At 35.4% G+C, this 6454-nt stretch overlaps 1 pseudogene; it reads right to left on the minus strand.

Moving 5' to 3' along the window:
* Window positions 1-1737: 1737 nt before the first annotated feature.
* LOC124917820 lies at window positions 1738-3184 on the minus strand (annotated as a pseudogene).
* Between the last annotated feature and the right edge of the window lie 3270 nt (window positions 3185-6454).

Here is a 6454-nt window from a genome sequence, read left to right on the forward strand (position 1 = left end):
GAACGATCAAGAACTTTGTATACTTCTGGTACTTGATTGTCATGGGAAGTAATATGTAGAGTAGACACTGGTATATATACAATTAATCAAGTCAATCAAATGTTGATTGTGAAAATATTTGAGAATGAAATGCCTATATGTTTTGGTTTTCTTAACTTGTTTGTTTCCAAATAAGTAAAGATTTCTTAGTTTTTGTTAGTCAATCTATTGAATATCTTTCTTCTTTTTAATTTTTATATTTTATACTGTCTTATTAATTTAAAAAGTAAAAAACTTATTCAAGAATCGCGTAAACATTGTGATTTTTGTATAAAGAGTATTTGTCCTATTTTTTTTTCATTGGTTTATTAGTTAAGAAACGAGCATCATAGTATATCACCACCAACTTGTTTTACAGTACAAGAAAAAGAACTTGAACAAAAATTATTAGACAAGTTTCTGAAATAGTTCAGCCAATTTAATAAATAAAGTTTTGACTCTAAACAAAAGTTCTTAGTATCCAAGTTGTTCTAATTTCTTGATTGTATAATTAAAAAATTACTTTTATTGTTTAAATAATTTTTAATAAATTTAACATTAATCTACTTATTTCTGTGCAATCAAATCAAAATAGATGACACAAAAGCATAAACCTATTTTTAAGACGGAAAACACATACTTTTGTGGATCATCGGTTGCAATTGTATCTATTTTGATGGATTCTCACAGTTTGTATCATCTTCGTCTTCCTAATGATAATATGTTTCCTCCAAACTTCATTATGTAGATTGAAGGTGCCACAAAATTACTTTCCATCAATGGCATCATAAACTTTTCCTTATCATAAAATTCGGCAAATTCACCCCTTTCTATTGGAGTTAGTTTCCCCTATTCCCCTGAATGATCTTAGCCTCTTCATTTACTTACAATTTTTGTTTTTGTTTTCTTGAACCTACAATTATCTATATTCATCTTTTTTTGCATTGACTGTGCTTCATTTTCACTGTCCTTCTTTTGTAGACGGATGTAACGACTTTCCCATTTTGGTTCAGTCTGATTTGATGCAGAAAATGTATTAAAATTAGTTATTTCTTTTCTTCAGACTTTCTGTCATGTTTTTACCTGTATGAACTAAGGATCTCTGTTATACTCCATTTGGGATGCTGTATGTTTAGTATTTTTGCAATCTCTTCCTTCTCTTTTTTAGAACTCTACTCTTGATTTATGAATGCACACATGGTCATCAATTCAAATAATTAAGGGACTCTTAAGTTAAAAAAAGATTGAAAATACTAAAATGGAATCCAAAACCGATGTGACTGTCGATCGAGGATCGCTAATCCAATATAGATGTGAGATGACTTACTGAATTCGGCAATCCAAAACCTTAGTGAAAAGGCTGATGACATATCCAAACTAAATACTAAAACATATAGATACCACAAATGTAATGTTAATTGACAAATATTTTGATTGTAAGCCTAATCAATCATGGACGTTAAAACTTAATAAAAGTAAAGAAGGAAATAAAAAACACAAACAAGTAAAAACTACTGTAAACACAACTTTTATAACAATATTTGTCCCTAAAAGGGGTCATGAAATTGTTACAATCTTTCTAGAAAACCCCCCATAAAAATTACAAAACTATTAACACATACATCCTATTCATATCTAAACTACCCACCATTTAATACTTTAACAACAACAACAATAAGAAAAACTAATATTACAACAAAAATCTTATTACAATGTTGTTCAGCAGTAAAACATAAATTGATTTACATTATCCATAACATTAGGTAAAGGCCGAACAACTGCATCCCCTTCCTTGTGTTCACTTTAACACTAGTGGATTCAGCATCAGCTCCATCTTCTTCCACATCACCTTCCACGCCACCTTCCACGCCACCTTCCACGCCACCTTCCACACCACCTTCCACACCACCTTCCACATAATAGCGTGCCCTCCACGCAACAAGATGAGCATAGTAAGCAGGAGGAACTGCACATCAAAGAAATCAAACCATAAGAAGAATGATTAATTGATCATTTAACATAAATTTAGTTGTTGAGTTAGCTAGAAGGACAAACCTATAGACACAGATCTAGTGCATCTCGCATAGCTGGAAAAAAAAAACACCCAATTAATTAGTATTATGTAATTACAACAATATAGGTAGGATTAACTATTTAAGACACCACTTACGTGTAACACAAGCTGTTAGTGAGTTTTTACAATGCATCTGCACAGAAGTCATTCTCATCAAACAACACATGGTAATGTGTTGGCCGGCTTGTTCCCTGTTTTAGTTTGTTATCAAATATTTAGTTCTTGCTTCATATATATTCAACCAATAATAAAATATCTAATCAATTTTTTTAGTAGTTACCTGGATACCGAATGACTGCATAGATAGAAGTCAAACTCCCTTACATGACAAATCTTTGTATCAACAACCGTACCTACATATGAAGATCCAATCAATCAGATTTACTATTTACATTAACCAACCCATTACCAATTACAAACCACAACCAATAATATTACCTGGCAAACATTTCCACTCCGGTCGGTTGAATGTCTGTCGCCATGAGTCATTGGGAAGAGGCGAGTGTGATGCCTCTTCTGTACAACCACAAATGTGATCCTCGGTAGGTAATTTTCTTCCAGAGAAGAACATGCCTGCACTAAACATGTATTTTTCAACTCACAATACCAATACAAAACAACTATCACATATATATATATAGCCATATTAAAAGTAAAAACTACCTTCCGAATTGCATCAACCTCATAGAGCAAAACATGGCTGAATTGCCCATCGCTAACACCATCTCTGCATTTAAACAACATATATTATTAGTAACTTAATTTAAGCACAAAAATTCACAATGCAAGAGCAGATACAATTTTTACTTGTAGAATATTATTCTATGTGGTTTATGACCAGTGGACTGCATAAACGAAATCAACATCTCCCTACAAAGTCCCCAAAAATCATATTGTATATTTTTAATATCCCAACACTTATTTGAAAATTGTTAATATATGTGTTGTTCCATCTGACTTTTCAGAGACATATCTATGGTCACCAAGGAAAGAAGGGTGAAATTTTTGCTGACAATAACAGTTTAGCCGTCAACCCGTCTTATATCGCTTCATGGCTGGATCTTTTGTCACAAACTTCTCGAATGGCACCATTTCTTACAAAGAATGATCCTCTTATAATCGCCTTAAAAAAGGTAGATTATACTTACAAAGAGTGATTGCCTTTTACCAAAAAAAATATGGAACTAAGTTAATATTAATCCATGTTATACTTACTAATGTTAAGAATTAGGAGAGCACACAACAAAAGTGAATGTACATAATGAGGTGCTCGATGGGGTGTTCACATTCTACGATTCCATAAGCTCGAAGCTTTATATTTATCAGGTATGTTTACATCTGATGAAGATTTAGTTTCATTTAGGGATTCTGCTAGCTTTCTATACTCGATGACCATATCATCTAGTGCAGCTACCAGTTGTTCCCTTGAAAACCTTTCGGAAGAGAAATCAAATACCTCAGTCTATTGAATTTTTCTTCATCTTCTCTTGTCATGAAGAAAGCTACCTCTTTTTCATCACTTTCACTAGATGAAAAGTAAGAGCCACGGCTGCTTCATATGTTCTTCCCATCGCCTGCCATAAGAGCCTTCAGCTCTTTTCCATCATCCTTGGCATCTTCACGCTTTGGCTTCCGGCATTCTGATGCATAATGACCTTTAATACCACAGTTAAAACATGTAACATTAGCTTTAGATTTTCTATTATCATTAGAATTTGAAGAGTTTGAGTTAGAGTTGCTCTTCTTCATGAAGTCGCCAAACTTCTTCACAAAGAGAGACATGACATCGCTTCTCAGCTGCTGAGCTGTCATCTTCACGTCCGGAGCGGTTCGTGGTTCTTCAGCAGTCACTAGTGCCTTGGCAATGATAACGGACGTGGGTTGATCTTCTTCCATCCTACAGTTCATCTTGAACTCATAGGACTTGAGGTCAGCAAAGAGATCAAAGAGACAGATCTTGTTGAGATCTTTGGATTCTCTCATCGCCATAGTCTTTATGTCCCATTCCCTTGGAAAAGCACGCATGACCTTGATAGCAAGCTCCCGGTTGCTATAGGTATTGCCTAGGATAGACAAAGAGGAGACGATATTGCTGAATTTGGTGTCGAAATCGTTCATTGTTTCACCAGGACGCATTTTAAAGTTGTCGATCTGTTGAGTGGCAACCATGATCTTGTTCTCCATGGTTTGCTCGTTGCCCTCACACAGTTGAGTGACTCTGTCCTAGACCTCTTTGACAGTATCGCATTCGATAATGTAGTTGAACATACTGTCATTGAGAGATCTGTACAGAACATCAAGAGCCATGTTGTTGAGGTTGTTTTGCCTCTTTTCATCAGCGGTCCAGTCGGCCTTCTCCTTATCAATCTTGATAGGACCTTCTGTGACAACGCTCCACATGTCATCATGGAGAGAAGAGAGATGAGCATGAACTCTTTTCTTCCAAACAATGTAGTTTTCACGAGAGAAAGTTGGAATGGATGTAGCACTGACATCTTTGGTTATGGTCGACATATTTCAGGAAAGGCTTGAGAATAGAAATAGGGCTCTAATACCAATTGATAGAATCAACTTTATCGATAGAGACGGGGGTATGGATAAGGATGAAGGCTTATGAAAAACGGTTTGAAATAAATCCTGTTAGAAGCACAAGATGAAATATGAAAAGATGACAGAAATGAAGAACACAGTAGTTTGTTTATGGATGTTCGGAGAAACTCTCCTACGTCACCCCTTCTTTCCAACCACCGGAAGGATTCACTATAATATGATTCGAATCAAATACAGTTTACACACACTTAGCTCACTATTGAACATAACACTTTCTGTTCAATTACAAGATGAAGAATATCACTCAGCTAAAGGTATTTTGATTCTAGCTCTCACTTGATTAACACACAGTACAATTAGAAAGCAGCTTCACAATATGAATTCAGTAGGCAAGATGATTGAGTAGTTTCTCTCTCTGCAAAATCAGATTGCTTGTTCGTTGTATTCGCTTAAGTTCGTAAGGCACAAGTCACTCTCTTGTTAAGGCAGATTGTCCGTTGTACTTGAGATTTGTTAAATACTGAGCAGGAGCTAACGGTCAAATCTTTTAGAATGATACGTGGCACTCTTCCATTGGAAAGCATCCATTGTACACAGCAGGTTCTGAGCACAAGGATCGTGGCCGAACACCACTGGTAGTGCGCCGAATATTCCATCAAGGATGTACCTGAAAAACAAGTAATGTGAGGAAAATTCTCTTAAGTGGCATTCCTTGGTTGGTTGCATATAGTTGTTGTACTAATCTTCACTATAAAGTGGAGCAGGAGTAGGGTACAACTATATCAAGTGGGTAGGTAAATTGCTAGCTTCAAGCATACTGCTTAAACTGAGCATTAAACGTATTTCAGTTTGACGGATTTGTAGAATCAGTCTAATGAAATCAAACATCTCCTTTTAATAGTAACGTTTATTAGACCGCCTGGTCTAATAGAATTAGACTCGCGTCTAATTACAATAACCATTAGACTGCACGTCTAACTCCACTGAGTTAGACTGCACGTCTAATTCCGGTTCTACCTTAGACTTGTCTAATAGAGTTAGACTCATGTCTAACTTTCACTAATTAGATTACACGTCTAATTATCCAATAACCATTAGTCTATAGGAGTTAGACTCATGTCCAACTTTCACTAATTAGATTACACGACTAATTATCCAATAACCATTAGACTACACGTCTAACTCCACTGAGTTAGACTGCACGTCTAATTCCGGTTCTACCTCACACTTGTCTGAAGGAGTTAGGATAACGTCTAACTTTCACTTTCTATTAGACTGCATGTCTAACTCCACTAAGTTATACTGAACGTCTAATTCCGCTCAAATTAAACTATCTGTCTAATTGCAAATATATTAGACTACAAGTCTAACTCCGATGAGTTAGACTGTACGTCTAATTTCGAATATCTATTAGACCATCCGTCTAATTACAAGTCTATTAGACTACACGTCTAACTCCGATGAGTTAGACTGTACGTCTAATTTCGAATACATTAGACTTACGTTTAATTTCGTGAACATTAGACTATACGTCTAACTCCGATGAGTTAGACTGTACGTCTAATTCTTTGCATTCATTAGACTACATGTCTAACTCCGATGAGTTAGACTGTACGTCTAATTCTTTGTATTCATTAGACTACACGTCTAACTCCGATGAGTTAGACTGTACATATAATTCTTTGCATTCATTAGACTACACGTCTAACTCCGATGAGTTAGACTGTACGTCTAATTCTTTGTATTCATTAGACTACACGTCTAACTCCGATGAGTTAGACTGTACGTCTAATTCTATACATTCATTACCAA

Source organism: Impatiens glandulifera, unplaced genomic scaffold (genome assembly GCF_907164915.1).
Source record: "Impatiens glandulifera unplaced genomic scaffold, dImpGla2.1, whole genome shotgun sequence".
Taxonomy (NCBI): domain Eukaryota; kingdom Viridiplantae; phylum Streptophyta; class Magnoliopsida; order Ericales; family Balsaminaceae; genus Impatiens; species Impatiens glandulifera.